The following is a 17,436-nucleotide window of genomic DNA, read 5'->3' as shown; positions in this document are numbered from 1 at the left end:
TAGAGACTAACAAATTTATTTGAGCATAAGCTTTCGTGAGCTACAGCTCACTTCATCGGATGCATGCATTTTCCACTGCATGCATCTAATGAAGTGAGTTGTAGCTCACGAAAGCTTATGATCAAATAAATTTGTTAGTCTCTAAGGTGCCACAAGTCCTCCTTTTATTTTTTCGAGAATAAATAGAGCCTCATGATCAAAATGTGCCTCAGTTTTAGAATAAACTGGAATAATGAGAGGAAGTACTGCAGGAAGGACAGTTTGAAAGAAATGTGGTAATCCTTTTAACAAAAATCTCTTGTTAGCTAAAGTTTATAGACTGTTCAGTTGGTACAGTCATGATACTGCAAACTACTGAAGCACCATTTTGGGTCCTATTCAGCAGTCCATACTCTGCATTTTAATGGCAGAATTTCCTCGATAAGGACAGCAAGAATGGGCCTTTAGTGGCCTTACTGAAGCACCAAATAAAAACATGATAGAAGTAATGCAAAACATTCCTAGCTAGCTCACAGTTTTACTGTCTATTACAATAGATGCTGAATTTTAACATATTCTTAAAAATGTGTTAAATATATCTTGTGCTCAAGGTTAAGTGATTTTTAGATACTAAGTTCTTTGGGGCAGGGTTCTGTGTTGGTAGAGTGCCCAGCACAATGGAGCCCTGATCCATGAATGAGGATCCTAGATACTACCACAGTCTGTCTAAATAATAATAATTAATAATAAATAGATGTTATAGTCTAGTAGGTCTCAACCTTTTCTGTACTATGACCCAATGTTATAACAGAAAAGAGTTTCGGGCTCAATTCTCCTAGCCACTAAGAAAGGTGGGAAGGTCACATGTTGTCTAAACTTGTTCGCAATCTCTCTTGGGTCATGACCCCAGGTTAGCAACTCTTTATATAGACTAATTTAAATATTATCTTCTTCTAAAGCTCAGCCTCCCTCTCTAGATTTCTTTGTGGTTTTTTTTTCTTTCTTTTGATTGGGAAGGATGGTGCACTGGAGCAACGTCAAAGAAGGTGCTTGTTGGAGAAAAGAACAAAGGCGTTGTGGAGGGAGGTAGAATTGGTAGATTTTCCTGAGCAGGTGAGTGGAAGGTGATGAGATCTAGGCAGAAGCAGACATGCTCAGTACCTTGGAAGCAATGATGATGAGTTTGCAATTGATTTGGAGTCAGTGAAGGAACTGCTATAGGGGCGTGATATGGCTGGAACAGCAGCTGAGGAAAATGTGTTTGGTGATGGCCATGTTGGTATACTGGAGAGAGTGAGGCCATGCTAGAAAGTCAAGAGAAGGTTAGTTGTCATGGTGGGAGATTATGAATTAAGGTTTGGCTAATAGGGACAGGTTTCAGCGTAACAGCCGTGTTAGTCTGTATTCGCAAAAAGAAAAGGAGTACTTGTGGCACCTTAGAGAAGTGAGCTGTAGCTCACGAAAGCTTATGCTCAAATAAATTGGTTAGTCTCTAAGGTGCCACAAGTACTCCTTTTTCTTTTTGCTAATAGGGACAGATACAGATGGATTTGGGATATGTTACAAAGGTAGAAACAACAGAATGTAGAAATGACCTGAATATGAGGGGTAAAAGATAATAGGCTTAGGGAATGGGTGGGGGAGAGGTTGTTGAACAGTGGACATGGGAGACCTGGAGGAGTTCTAGTTTTAACTTGTTGAGTTGTTATGCTAAGCAAGGATTTGCAAGTCTAGTCCTTAATACATACAGCATCAGTGAAAGGCATTGTACATATTAAGAACTAGACTTGGGAGATGGCAGCAACCACTGGGTGCACAGCTCCCAGAATAATGGTTGTGGGGCGGGAAAAGTTAGGCCACCAATAGTAGGTTAAACCTCCACTCTTATGAAGAGTGCTGAGAGATCTTTAACTTCCACACAAATCAAACCAGATCTAATTTTTAACCACATTGAGCCTGAGCCTCCCCTGGTTTCAACAGGAGCTATGGCTGAGTAAGGAGAGCGTGGGTGAGCCAAATGGCTTTAAAGCTGATTGTAGATTCACAATACTACAGAGAAACTCTGGGCTTGTGCACAGCAAAATTCTCTAAAGAGAAATAAACTTGGCCAGACCCTTGGCTTGATTCTAGCTGCTCTGGGCCACCCTGGAACTTCTGTCAATCTCAGTATTCCCCATTGTCAGGGGGATGCCCAGCTGGAGCTACCATAATGTGTGTCTGTCACTCCCTCTATCAATCTCCAGTGCAAGCGACATGGCTGGGGGAAAGGAGACCTGGCCAAACCATGCAATATGTTGATCCCCAATTGCCAGAATGGCAACTGGTTTAATTTAGCTTCGAGGCTGCTTTTAGTTACACTAAGGGCAGAGCTGGCTCAAGGATTAGTTTTCCATAAAGCCATCTTTTCCTTCTCCTCAGATGTGCTGAGCAATTCTCAGCTGGAGCAGAGGATCTACCCTCTTGTCAGGTGTTAGTATTTAGCTTGAGCTGCAAAGTAGTACTTTTTATTTTAAAAAAATATACACTTCTGGAAAATTGCTCCTCACTGAATCGCTGGAGAATCATGCTATGTATTTTTCAAAAACTTTTACTATAAATCCTTTTAAAAAACCACAACACATTTCCAAAATTATACTTTAGAAATAAACTCTTTCCACTGGCCTTTGTATTACTTTTCAAGTTTTTAGTTTCCTTTGTGTAAAGCTGTTTCTCTTTCATTCAGAGTTTCTCTCTTCAGGAAATCTCTATCTAATATCACCAGCTTCCACATATGCCGGTGGAACATGGTGTGTGGTTTCTGGGACCATAACGCCTATAAAAGTTATAGTCCAAAACCGAACAGTTCTTCATGTAAGAACAAAGGGGGTTCTTGATGAGATTAGCGACTGCCAAATTTGCAGCAAAGAAAAGGAAAACCAAGCCATACTGTCCCCTACATTCCCAAGTTTGAAACATGTATCTTTATGAGTTTGGACTTGTAAATTGGTGGAGACTTTCCAAACAGCCTTAAGGAATTTGGAAGTCCAATTACCATTAGAATTAACAGGATCTGAATGCCCTGTTCCCCTAGGTGGCTTTGAAAATCTCACCCACAGAGTTTCATCTGCTGCATTCTAACCTCTAAGAGGGGAGGGTTATGTTTGTCCCTCACCCCCTTAGAAACAACAGAATTTGTTTCCCTATCCCAGTAAATCCACCAGTTAATGGAGGCCAGAACCATCTCCTTGGAGACTGTGTCTCTGCATTGTCTCAGGGGCCTGCCAGACAGTGCCTCACTTTCTATGCTTCCAAAGACGACTACTCCAGCTGCTGCCCCCAGAAGTCTTTGCCCACAGGATGTTGCAGAGGGGGAAAGTGGTTAAACTGCTGATCAGAAGATCACTGTTGGGGAAAGGGTAGAGAGTGGGACAGAGATCATCCTTTTTCCCAATCTCCATATGGTGGAGTTCCAGTTTCTCTAAAGTCAACGGAAGGGAATGATGAGGTTGTGGAGATAACACTCCCATATTCTGTGGTCCCAATCTGAGCTCGACTGATGTTTCTCTGTATTGTTCACCCACGGATGGAAGCAGTATAGATCAAAATGCACAGATAGCAGGGAATGTAATACTGCCAGACTTGATGGAGTAATGGTCTAATCTGGTACAATCCCATGTCTCACTGGTGTCAGTGGGAGTCCTGCATCTGGTATGAGTGCAGAATATGTTCCACAATTGTTTCTTTACTACTGTACAGTTTAACACGTCCCAAAAAATGTTAGTTAAACTGGTACTAGATATTTTAAAGTCCAGACATATAGGAAAAAAATCCACTTAAGGTCTTGATCTTCCTGATGGTTCCTACCTTCTCTCTCCTTTTCTTTAATGATTTCTTTAGAATGACTTTAAAGCATGATTTTTTTAAAAGGATTCTCAGAAGTCTCTCCATTACATTCAAGCCTTTTGGAAATTCAAGGATCCTTTAGTCCTAAGAAAGCTTTTCCACTAGGGCAATATTAAATTTAACCACAGATACCTGTATATAATCCTTTTTTCTAATTTTTTATCTGTTAAAAATATATTAACACTGAGTGAGTTCTCTATTGTGGATAAATTGGAGAGAGTCCAGCGAAGGGCAACAAAAATGATTAGGGGTCTGGAACACATGACTTATGAGGAGAGGCTGAGGGAACTGGGATTGTTTAGTCTGCAGAAGAGAAGAATGAGGGGGGATTTGATAGCTGCTTTCAACTACCTGAGAGGTGGTTCCAGAGAGGATGGTTCTAGACTATTCTCAGTGGTAGAAGAGGACAGGACAAGGAGTAATGGTCTCAAGTTGCAGTGGGGGAGGTTTAGGTTGGATATTAGGAAAAACTTTTTCACTAGGAGGGTGGTGAAACACTGGAATGCGTTACCTAGGGAGGTGGTAGAATCTCCTTCCTTGGAAGTTTTTAAGGTCAGGCTTGACAAAGCCCTGGCTGGGATGATTTGATTGGGGATTGGTCCTGCTTTGAGCAGGGGGTTGGACTAGATGACCTCCTGAGGTCCCTTCCAACCCTGATATTTTATGATTCTATGATTCTATTCATGGGCAACATGCTTAAAGAAAAGTTCGTAACATTAAGAACACTTGGGCAGTAGAATGTCTTCGTAGGGAAGATAGTTAAAGCACTATCATAGCCAACACAAGCAGATTAATTATTATTAATTATTATTAATATTTATGTATCCATTTACATAATGACACTGCTGGCCTTGCTGCTTTAGTTTAATTTTTAATGGGAATGAGGCAATGAGTAGTGCTGCAAAGTTCGGAATTGGGTCTGAGCCCAAGCGGTCTTCTCTGGCAATGTTTCCCTCCCCATGGAAATAACCGAATATCAGGGATTCTTGTGAAAATCGCTATGGCGTATAAGCTCTCCTTCCTGCAGACAAAGGCACAGAAGGACAAGACTCACCTCTACAGTTGCATGGCCTCCATAAGAACAGCCATACTGGGTAAAACCAACGGTCCCTCTAGCCCAGTATCCTGTCTTCCGACAGTGGCCAATTCTAGATGCTTCAGAATCAATGAATAGAACTGGGCAATAATTGGGTGATCCATTTCTTGTCATCCAGTTCCAGCTTCTGACTGTCCGAGGTTCAGAGAGACTCGGAGCATGGGGTTGTGTCCCTGACAATCTTGGCTAATAGGTTCATGGAGAATAGGTCCATCGATGACTGACTATCTAATTCTTTTTTGACCTAGGTTATACTTTTGGCCTTAAAAACATCCTCTGATGAATTCCATAGGTTGATTGTGCATTGTGTGAAGAAATTAATTTATTTTTCACCATTTTATGCTGTCTATCTTTTGCATGTCACGCACCTTGGAAGATGAAAGTAGATCAATCCGTTTAATTTATTGTTTTACTTTCTGATTCACATGCATTGACGTGATATATTGTGGTTTCCAATGCCACAGAGGAATTTTTAAATTAAAGTAAATGACAGACAAAAACACCCTAAAATTTTCTGATAGAAAATAAATACATAAAAATCATTTAAGATGTTCCTAGAGTGTTACAACTAGAAAAATCTTTTATACAACACCTAAATTTTGCCTTTACACAATTTGATGATATCATTCTAAAACATAATATTAAGACTGATGCAAGACAACAGGAGACAGGAAATTCCAAATTAGGAATGACATTGTCTGGATTTTTATTCAGATAGTGGCGTGAGTTAAAGGCACCATCAAACTAGACTTGAACTCTTTGGCTTTTGAGGACCTGTATCTCACTGCTAATGTTGTTATTTAAATGCAGTTTTTGTCTGTGATTAGAAACATTGTATGACATTGTGTTTCAATAGCTATTGCAATAATACTCTAACTGTCAAACTAATACTGTCAAATTTATAATGTAGTATGCAGTCACAAACTGCCTCAATTTGTAATTATTCTATTTGACTTCCATTACCATTTGTAGGTTAAAATACCAGAAACTGCTGGTTTAAAAAACCTCTTTTAAAGGTGACACTAAAATTGATTTGATGTTTGAAAAATTGTACAGGTAAATACAACAGCTATGAGTGCTTGAAAACACAATTACATGTTTAAAAAAGCAATTACTTGTATATTTCACTTTGAAGATCACAGCACAAATGTGAGTTATTCCAGTAGTTGTGTTTGGTAGAAACTACACAGGGAAGCGTATCTTTTCTTTTCTCTGTCTAGTGCGAAAGAAAGTAGTAGTTGTGATCTTGAAAGACTATTCAGGGTGGAAAAAAGAATTTTGATCACCTGCTGCACTGGCCATTAACTTTTTTAAAATATCCAGTACTTCATCTTTCACATGTATAATAGGTGTGTGATAACAGGTTTCAGAGTAACAGCCATGTTAGTCTGTATTCGCAAAAAGAAAAGGAGTACTTGTGGCACCTTAGAGACAAATAAATTGGTTAGTCTCTAAGGTGCCACAAGTACTCCTTTTCTTTTAGGTGTGTGATAGACAGCAAGGCAAAGTGAACTGCAAAGTTCGTCAATATATGGATGACTCATCTCTGTGTGTCCATTTCACTGGATTTGGATGGTGCAGTTGCAGCATTCCCAGTATTTGGTATTTAACTATGATTGGGGCTTGGATGAGAGCTGGTGTTAAGCCTAATTCTGGATAATTCTGAGGTAGTATTGCTAGTTTGGAAACAGGAGGAAATGATGAAGGTAATCTGTGATCCCTCACTTGAGGGAGTTTGTCTTCTTTTTGTTGTTCAGATATGGATCTTGGGCTTTTGTTGGGTCCTAAGATGCTTCTGGATGTCCAGATAGGAAAAATGTTCATGAGTTTTCTTTCTCATCTGTGCTTCGCTGTATGGCTGCTTCCAACCTCACGGGTCCACTTTTGCCATAGTTATCCTTATCTTTGCCACTGCAAGACTAAATTTCTGTAATGCTTCGGAATGCTACGTCTGAAGACCACTTGAAACCTTCCGTAGCACAGTGTGTTTTTGCGCATAATTCTTTCTTGATGATTCTTGTATGGATTACAACTGGTCTTCAGAAACTGCACTGATTTCCAGGTTGATACCAGATGTACTTCAAGATGTCAGCTATGATTTATAAAGCATTGTTAGTCTGGGTCCTGCATATGTAAGAGATCATCACTCTTGTGTTTTACTCCTAGCTGTTGAGATCAACTAAAATAGTTAAGCTCAGGCTCTCGAGATATGTTTGTTTGCAGACAGGACATTCTAAATAAAGGGCTCTCAGCCTTGACTCTAGGATAAGTATCCTTGATCCAATCTGATTTTGCTGGAATTTGTTGACCTTCAAGGGCTTTCCCATAATCCATACCTCACTAGACAACATCAGTACTGAAACAGGGATAACCTGGCTTTTTGCCTAAAAAGATCCTGAACCTATAGCTGATTCAGAATATACGAAGTTGCAATATCCAAATGTAACATAATGCTAACTCATGAGAACCAAAAGAAAAAGATAGTGCCAGTCCCTCTCACCTGTTTTATGTTTGTTTGAAAATCACAGTAGAAATCTTCGGCAACAACAACCCTCCTCCTCCTCCTTGTAAATATACCCGATAGCCACACACTGTCTTGTAGAAGCTTAAGTCATGTAGAAGTATGTCCGTCAAACATTTTGAATGCACCACCTGTTCATTTTGTTGAGATCAGTGTTCCGTCTTAAGACATTTCTTACCAAGCTACAGAGCTTGGTAATTAAGTCAGGATGCCTGGATCTGATCCCTGCATAGGAAGAAGAGCCATAAAGCATTTTATTCAAGGATCAATGTGGAGATGGGAGTAGGCTGTAGCATTGTCAGATCAGGGAGTCAGCACCGCCACAAACACCTTGGGTTGGGTGCAGGGAGGAGGTCCATAGGGCAAGTTTGATCTGAGCCCAGCGTAGCCTTAATCCACAACTGATTGGAATCCTTTGCCATCAGACATCACTTAGGGCACAAACAAGGCTCTGCCACCCCTGGCTGTCTTGGGATGCTCTTTGTATATCCTTTGTGTTAAGTCCTATCAGTTTTTCCCTCTGAGTACTGTGTGATGGAGGGGTTCTTTTCATGGGCCTGTGATGCTTCTTTGGGCACCCAGGTCTGCGAATAAACCTGTTGTCGCCCTCTTCCAGGGTGAAGGAGTGTTGCCTGTGCCAAAACTGGGTGTTAGCTCCCTAACACAACCAGCCTGTCAGCCACTAAAGCGCTCTCCCTGGTCTGTACCAACCTGCTGGTTGATAATAGATGCACCACAGTCCCTGAGTCCTTCAAAGTCTGGTATCTAGCCCGTGATCACTGGATACCCGCAGAAATCCCAGATACTCTGTTCCTAAAGGAACAGTGTTTCCCAGTGTTATCTTAGACCATAGCTCCTGTATCACGCACAGCATTTGAGTTCAATTATAATAAAAGGAAATTTATTTGAGAGATGAGATTCAAATAGGAAAAGGTGTGAGTGATGGAAAGAAATGGTTACATACAAAAATCAGAAAATGCAAACTAGGGCCTACACTTATTGATAGTTACCCATCCTATCTAATCCCTTTTTTAATAGAGAAGATAAATTCTTACCCCAAAGTTCGGTCTTTTGCAGCATTTGCTAGCCCTTAGGAGCCAGGACCCAAACTTTCATAAAGCACCCCCCACTGTTCCAAGATACCGCCTCAGTGAATAGATCCAGAACCTCTTTCTCCACCCTTTGATACACTGAATCAGTCTTCAATCTTTAGTCCCAGACAGGGCAATCCGCTTACTGTCCTTTCATTCCTTTTCATTTCCAAGTGGTTTCAATGTTTCTAGTTTGTCTTTGATGTGTCTTCACTGACTTTTCTGTGTTAGTGCAAAGATAGACAATTGAGCAATACATTATATAATGGGCTAGCCAGGTTGGGGGACAACTCCCTCCTGCTTGAATGACCCATCACCAAAACATGAGAGTACCTGATGACTTGCTTTTACACCAAGACCACAAGGGCATAATTTTCAATATAGTTACATTTTTCCTTAAATCTCTCCGGTACACACACCTCACAATGAGTATGATTATCAATAAATTACTAGCTTTCAGTAGAGACCTCACATGCTACCCTTTCTAGATACATACCATGAAAGTGCTGTAGTAGGTGTAGTGAGTTTGTCAGGTCTGAGACAGGAGTTGTTTGTGAAGAACAGTGAACCTTTTGCCAGGTGTCACAGGGCCTCTTTTGCATGTTTCTCCATGGCAGATGCTCTGGCTTTATTTTCTGGATAACCAGGGAGATGAGTATTTGAACTCTGAAGACTCAGTGTTTGTTAATAGTCATTGCATTTAATACCTAGTATTTTCACTTGCTTTCAAAGGCATTTTGGTGTCTGGTGGATTTTCAGTGGCCTACATACTTGATAATGTAAACAATATTTTTTTTGTGTACAGACTAGGTGATCCAAGCGTTACTTCTCCTACTCAGACAGGATGCAATGACACCCCCATAGTACATAATCAGAACAAGGGGTAGGGGGAGGAAGATGTGAATGAGATTGTACAGGATGTGATCTTTCTTGTAAGGAAATTTTCTGCTACACAGTCAAGGCTACAACATGTGAAAATCTGACTAAATGTGGCATAGTTCAGGAGGGCGGGTGGGTGGGAACAACTATCAGAGTTTTGCATAACTTCAGTTTCATAATCAGTGGTTTGCTTAGCTCTACTATTTAACTCAGTTTGCAGCTTTGAGAACTTTCTGTGGCTTCTCCCTGCTGCCTTAGCTCCCCTCCAGGATTTCATAAATAATTCCTGGAATACATTCTTCTTCAATACATGAAACTGGGGGTACCTCGTATGATTTATAAGATGTCTTCTGTTGGAGGGCTTTTGCAGAGGAATTAGAACTATTTTAATACAAGAGAGACTCAAAACTTCAAATATAAGCTTTGATGGAAGGAAAGCTATAAAATAAGGATATGTTTAAAAAAATGGCCAGTGCAATTTTGTCCCTGGTCTTTTGCTATCAGAATGGCTTCCAAATCAGAGAGAATTTGCAGTCTCTAGTACTTTATGAGAACTACAGGCTGTAAATGATCCATAATAAACAAACATTTATGGTCAGTCCTGACAGTTTCACGTATAGAAGAAACTCTTTTGAGTGTGGAGAATGAACATTGCCTGTTTGATCTAATATTTTATTGCATAGCTCCCTGTCTCCCTTTCCTTGTGGTGATATTAAGAGCAATTAAGTTTTACTGATATTCTCATCTATTCCACTATGCCCTTTAAACAAAACACTGAAGGTGGCTAACAGACTGCACATGAAGTGCACTGATTGAGACAAACAGGTTTATTTCCCTGGACTGAAGATCAAGTCAAGCAGGGGATATACCCAAAAGAGTGTTTTAAAACAAAACAGTGAAAACTCTGTTTTTGTTGTGCTTTGCTAAATCAGACAGGTGAAACTCTCTTTTTGGAAGTTTGCCAAACATGCTTCTTTCTCAGCCTGAAGCATTATACAGTAGCTGCTGTTAATAAACAGATGTTTACTGCACTGGAGAATGTACCACTGCTGTGAGTGGTGGTGTTCCCTGTATGTGCATTGAGAGAGACTACAAATGCTGTAGTCAGTTTAATTACCTTGGGTGGTAAATGTCCAGCTTTAAATGGTGTCCAGTCTACTTTGAGAGGTGGTATGATCTAAATAGATAAGGTGCTGGCCTGCAAGTTAGGCAACCTGGGCTCTGGTTTTACCACTAACCCACTGGGCAAGTCACTTTGACTGTTTCCCCTCCCATCTGTGGTGACCAGATGTCCTGATTTTATAGGGACAGTCCTGATTTTTTTGGGTCTTTTTCTTATGTAGGCTCCTATTACCCCCAGATCCCATCCTGATTTTTCACATTTGCTGTCTGGTCACCCTAGGCCTATCCATCTACTGAGTTAGCAAGCTCTTTGGGGAAGTTGCTTATGAGTCTGTACAGTTCGAAGAACACTTTGGCTCCAATCTCAGCTGGGACACTAGACACAACAATAATAATACAATTCTGTTCTCATTCTGAAAAATATAATTTGGGAGAGCAAGTTGTGTTTCTTAGCTTCTGTTTAAAAGAAAAATATCCTCTTCCTCTCTCCTGCCCAAAATCAAATATGTTTAATAGGAATAAAAAAATTGAACTTCTGGAAAATGCATATTTGGCCGTTCTATAAATAAACATGTGAATGTATTAGAGTAACAGTCTTAGATATTTGTAAGGGGACTGTTGCCCCCTTACTAACACTTAGTGGGGGTGTTTTTGTTGCTAGCTCCCAGTACTAAAAGGGCGAAGGGTCGATGGGGAATCGGGACCCTGAGACTGACAGTCCCCAGGAACAATGGGGAGAAGCCAATGCTCCAGGTCAGCCTGAATGACAGGGCAGGCAGGCTAATCAGGGAGGCAGGAGGCCAGGGAGGTCCCGTCCTCTGTGTGAGCTGGAATTGCCAGGGTCAGACAGAGTGGGGCTGAGCTGAGGAGAAAGCAGGGGCCCGAGCTGAGCTGGGAGCAGAGCTGCAGCCCCAAAGCCAGAGGCACAGCCCAGAGAGAGCAGACTTGCCCTGGGAGGAGAGCTGCAGGAACCAGAGCCAGAGTGGCCAGAAAAGCAGCCCAGGAAGCAGGTCAGTGCTGGGAGCAGAGTCACAGAAGCAGCCTGCAGAGCAGACCTGTCCTGGGAGCAGAGCTGTAGCAACCAGAGCCAGAGGGGCCAGAGAAGCAGCCCAGGGAGCTGGAGGCAGAGCAGCAGCCATGTTGAGGCAGAGTGGAGCTGGAGCTGGGGCTGGGGCAGTCTGGAGCCGGGTGTGGTGAGCAGCTGGGGAGAGTGAGGGGGACCCTGGGCAGTGGGCCCAGCACAGGGAGACGCCTCAGCCAGGAGTCTCTGCAGGCCAGACTCGGAGCGGGATTGGTAACCCTGACAGGGCGGGGGCAACGCTGGGAAGAAGGGCCCTGCCACCCAGAGCCTGAGAGCGTGAGGCCACCCCAGAGCGAGCGTCCAATCCACAGCATCCCTGCAGCACAGCCAGAGCCTGAGGAGGAGGCCTGGGACGTACAAGGAACAGACTGTGATCTGCCCTGATGTTCCAGAGACACTGTTTGTGATGTTCCCTGCCACAGAGCGGGGTGATGTGTTTCCTTTAATCTTTCCCATTTTCCTTTATGCTTTTTAAAATTAATTGTTGATTAAATAACTTTATATTTGCTTTAAATTGTATGGAATGATCAGTGGGTCAGAGAAGTGCCCAGTGCAGAGAGAGTACCCCGGAGTGGGGACACCCTACCCCCTGTCCTAGGTGACTGCAGCAGGGTTGGGGGTCGAGCCCCCTAGGAATCCTGGGCCCAGCTTTGTTGGGGTTACGAGGACTCTGCCAGCTAGGAGAGTGGAAGGGGAGCCCTCAAGGGCAGGGAGGGCACTGGGTAAAGGAAGTGGGAGCGAGGACTCAGATCCTTTCGCTAGCCCACTTCACGGGGGTAGTGCAGAAGCCAGGAAAGTTCCCCACAATAGCAGGACTATTCCCCCGCTTACATATTGATCACAGCTAGCACTTACAGCACTATTGGGGCCAAATTATTTAGCCTGCTCTCGCAGTGCCTGGGAATGGAAACTAGAGAGAGCTTCCTAGCCTGGATTCCTGCAGTGTAGGGGAATTCTCTGTGGGTATAAAGCTGTCATAGCCAGCTCCTATGACACTTTTCCTGCAGTTCCCAGCACAGCACCTGTTTTAGTAGCAGAGCCCACTGTGCTCCAGTGTGCCCCAGTTGATAGGTGACTCTTTGGTGCCATTATCACATTGGACAAAGGCTGGAGCCACCTGAGAATAAGGGAGACCTAATCGGCGCCATGGTGGGAACCCGACTCTGACTTGTCTGCATCTAGTGGAGAGAAGACATCATAGAAAATCTGGACCTTTTATCTTGGTGGGCTTTAGAAACATTAACTAAAGAAGCATCACAGCTGTGAGGTATGTAACTATTCCTTTCTCCATATTCCAGATAAGAACATAAGAACGGCCATAGACTGGGTCAGACCAGTGCTCCATCTAGCCCATCTAGTATCCTGCTTTCTGACCGTGGCCAGTGCAAGATGCTTCAGAGGGAATGCATGAAACAGGGAAATTGTTGAGTGATCTATCCCCTGTCATCCAGTCTCAGCTTCTTGTAGTCAGCAGTTTAGAGATGTCCAGAGCATGGGGTTGTGTCCCAGGTCCATCAGTGACTATTAGCTAAGATGGTCAATCTTCCATGATCCCCAATGGACCCATCCTCTTTTTTTGAACCCAGTTATACTTTTGGCCTTCACAACATCCCTGGCAATGAGTTCTGCAGGTTGACTGTATATTATGTGAAGAATTACTTCCTCATATTTGTTTTAAACCTGCCGCCTATTAATTTCACTGGGTGAGCTCTGGTTCGTGTGTTATGAGCAGAAAATAACACTTCCCTATTAACTTTTTCCACACTATTCATGATTTTATATACCTCTATCCTATCCCCCTTAGGCATCTCATTTCAAAGCTGACCAGTCCCAGCCTCTTTAATCTCTCCTCATATGAAAGCTGTTCCATACCCCTAGTAATTTTTGTTGCCCTTCTACGTACTTTTTCCAATTCTAATATATCTTTTTGAGATGGGGTGATAAGAACTACACGCAGTATTCAAGGAAGGGGAGTACAATGAATTTCTATAGTGACATGATATTTTCTATCTTATCTATCCCTTTCCTTTTGGTTCCTAAAATTGTTAGCTTTTTTTTTTTTTGACTGCTGCTGCACACTGAGCCCATATTTTCAGAGAAATATCCATGATTATTCAAAGCTCTTTCTTGAGTGGTATCAACTAATTTACACCCCATCACTTTGTATTTATAGTTGGGATTATGTTTTCTAATAATCATTACTTTGCATTTATCAACATTGAATTTCATCTGCCATTTTGTTGCCCAGTCATCCAGTTTTGTGAAATCCTTTTGTAATGTTACACAATCAGCTTCACAGTCAGCTTTGGACTTAACTATCTTGAGTAATTTTGTATCATCTGAAAACTTTGCCACCTCACTGTTCGTTCCCTTGTCCGGATCACTTATGAATATGCTGAACAGCACATTTCCCAGAATAGATCCTTGGGGGACCCCACTATTTATCTTCCTCCATTGTGAAAACTTACCATTTATTCCTACCCTTTGTTTCCTAACTTTTAACCAGTTATTGATCCATAGGAGGACCTTCTCTCTCATGCCAGGACTGCTCACTTTGCTTAAGAGCCTTTGGTTTGGGACCTTGTCAAAGGCTTTCTGAAAGTCCAAGTTCACAGTATCAACTGAATTACCCGTGTCTACGCACTTGTTGACACCCTCAGATAATTCAAATTGATTGGTGAGTCATGAAAGCTGTGTTGACTCTTCCCCATTGTATAGTGTTCATCTATCTGTCTGATAATTCTGTTCTTTACTATAGTTTCAACCAATTTGCCCATTTCTGAAGTTAGGCCTACCAGCCTGCAATTGCCAGGATCATCTATGAAGCCTTTTAAAAAAAGTCAGTATTACACTAGCTATGTTCCAGATATCTTCATTATTTATCTGCTTTCAAATTTTAACAAACAGCTATATTAAAAATTCCATCCTCCCAAACCTATTGTCCCTTCAATTAATTGAATCCCTAGACTCATCTAAGAAATACTGGAAAAAATTGTTAGACTTTTTAATGAATAAATGGCATGTGTATTTGTTAAAATGTGAATGTGGATAAATACAAATAACCGTGATGACAACGTAGATCTAAATTTGTAGAAAATAGTGCTTCATCAAATTGTGCTATTAAGATGTGTTAGTTTTCTATAATACAGACATTTGGTATAAAGTTTGAAACCAGACTTTATTTAACTAAAAGCTGATGCAACATTTTTTTTTTTTTTGGTGCCAAAATGAGCTATTTACAAGAACACAAAATATGTTTTCCCTGACTTTGATGATTCCAAGGCATTTTTACAGTTATGTTTCTCATTCCTAAGAGATTAATATTCTTTCCATTTTTGCACTTAACTCCCACTTAATAGAGCTATGTATGGATCTGTTCCATTCCCTACATGCATTTTATGCAACCTGGATGTCCTGAATGATAGTTGAGAAATTATGTCCGGGGTATAAACGGCTCAAGGTATTGACAGTAGCCTTTATGGAGCCTTTTACTTTGCCAGTTTGCATCCAATTTGCACACAGGTATTATGATGATGAGCACTTTACAAATGCTTATTATAGACAGGTGAAGAGTTGCAAAGTTTATCTTCTGTTCAGTGGCCTTCATGAAATGAGCTGTGTCATAGTCTTATTTATACAGTGACAGTGGATCGTGATGCCACAATAATTGGTACTCCCCATGTTACCAGATAGACAAAAAACTGTAGGTATAGCCACTGAACTACCCTACCTCCTCTAATGGTGGTCCTCTAGCTCACTGTTGAGGCATACTAATGGGACAATATTGAGAAGCTTGCTCTGCTGGTGCCCACACTATGACTGTTCTGTGGACAACAGCGGTCTCCTATTTTATGGAGCATTAAATTGGTTCAAAAAACATACTCTATGGAATTCTGGCCTCACTGAAGTCAATAGGAGGTTTGCCATTTCTTTCAGCAGAGCCAGGTTTTCACTCACAGTTGTTCCCCCCCAGTTAAAGTGTGAACTCTGCGGAAGGGATTGAGTTGTATCTTTAATATATTTTGTTTTGTCCACTCCCCATCTCTACCGGTTAGTTCATAGTTCATTGGTTTTATTAAACACAAATAGTAATAAAAAAAAAAACCTTTCAAAAGACAGTGGTATAAATAGTGAGAACAACCAAATAATGGAATAAATCAGTGGTGGTGGAAACAACATACTATATGGGAACAGGTTTCAGAGTAGCAGCCGTGTTAGTCTGTATTCTTAGAAAGAAAAGGAGTACTTGTGGCACCTTAGAGACTAACCAATTTATTTGAGCATAAGCTTTCGTGAGCTACAGCTCACTTCATCGGATCCGATGCCACAGGTACTCCTTTTCTTTATATGGGAACAGTCATTTCAAGTATCTTGAAAATGATCAGAAAAATCTCTGCTCCTTTTTATGATATTTATAGACTGGACTATGTCTCTGACTTATTGCACACAGTATGATTTCTTTGTTACATTTTCAATTCATCTGAAACCTGTTTTCCATGAGGGAACATACTGCAAGTGGAACATGACTTTGTACTTGATCCTTTTACTACCGAGGATTAACAGGTTTGGTGCATTTCTAATAGTCTCCCTGGGAAATGAGCCCAGGTCACAAATCTCTTTTTTTTCAAATGAACTTTTGAATGGACTGGACAAGAATATGAGTGAAATTTAAAATGGCAGTTAAAATGATTTAGGCTAGGAGAGTCCATTTAATTAAAAACCTGCAGTGTACCTATCAAATTCATACTGGTGTTTACTTTCCATTTGCTGTTGGTTTGAGACAGGTGGGGTTTTAAAAGTGGTTTGTGGGAGAGTGGTAAATCTAAAAATGATTTGGAATTAAATGTGAGTTTGTTGGTCTTACTGAGTTCTTGTTTGTTCATTCTGACTATTCAGTTAAGTCACAGAGTTTTGGGATAGGAAAAACAAGATGGAAGAGGAGCACACAGCTGCAGTAAACTTTTATGTCCTCTGGCCACTGTAAATCAAGTATTGAGATGGGGTATATACCTAGCTCCAAATCTTGTAATGTTATCAACTTTGTTATTATTTACTTGAATTTTGGCAGTACCTAGGAACCCCAAACATGGATAAGGGCAGGCCTCATAGATACTGTACAATCACGTACAAATAAGATAATCCCAACATAGAGCTTTCAATATTCACATTATCACTTGTCATTACAAGTGGCCTTACTTGTCCCTGAATTATTTAAAGTTGTGCTGTTAGAGCTCATAATCAGTATAGAATTAATCTACCTCAGCATCCTGTAATTTACCCCAACCCTGGGACATTCTACCCAGTTGCCATGACAGGGATGTGGGCAGTCTTACCTACTAGATAGGACCAGGAGTCAGTCAGACCTGGTGGGCAGAGCAGGAATTGGGGGTAAGCCAGGGGTCAAAGCCAGAGTCAGAAATCAGGAGTAAAGCCAAAGGTCAAGGAATCTAGTCAGAGATCATAGGCAGAGTAAGGGATCAGAAGTCAAGCCAAAGGTCAGAGACAAAGAACAGAGCCAGGGTCTGTGTGGTAGCAGGCCAGATACTGCCAGGTTGCACAGACCACTTCCTGGAACTTCCTCCATGCTTAAAGAGTGTGCCTGGACCAATCAGAGGTCCGGGGGTTGCTGGCAGTTGGATCATTTGTGGGTGATGCTTCCTGTGGTGCTGGTCTCTCAGGATTTGTAGTGCATTGATCACAGTTCTGCAATGGGTGGTGGAGTGAAAGTGTTGGTCACCTTGGACTAAACATGGAACTGGGAGCAAGGAGCTCTTGGATTCTAATC

This window comes from Natator depressus, chromosome 6 (genome assembly GCF_965152275.1).
Source record: "Natator depressus isolate rNatDep1 chromosome 6, rNatDep2.hap1, whole genome shotgun sequence".
NCBI lineage: Eukaryota > Metazoa > Chordata > Testudines > Cheloniidae > Natator > Natator depressus.
The sequence above is the reverse complement of the archived record's forward strand: the minus strand, read 5'-3'. Positions refer to the sequence as shown.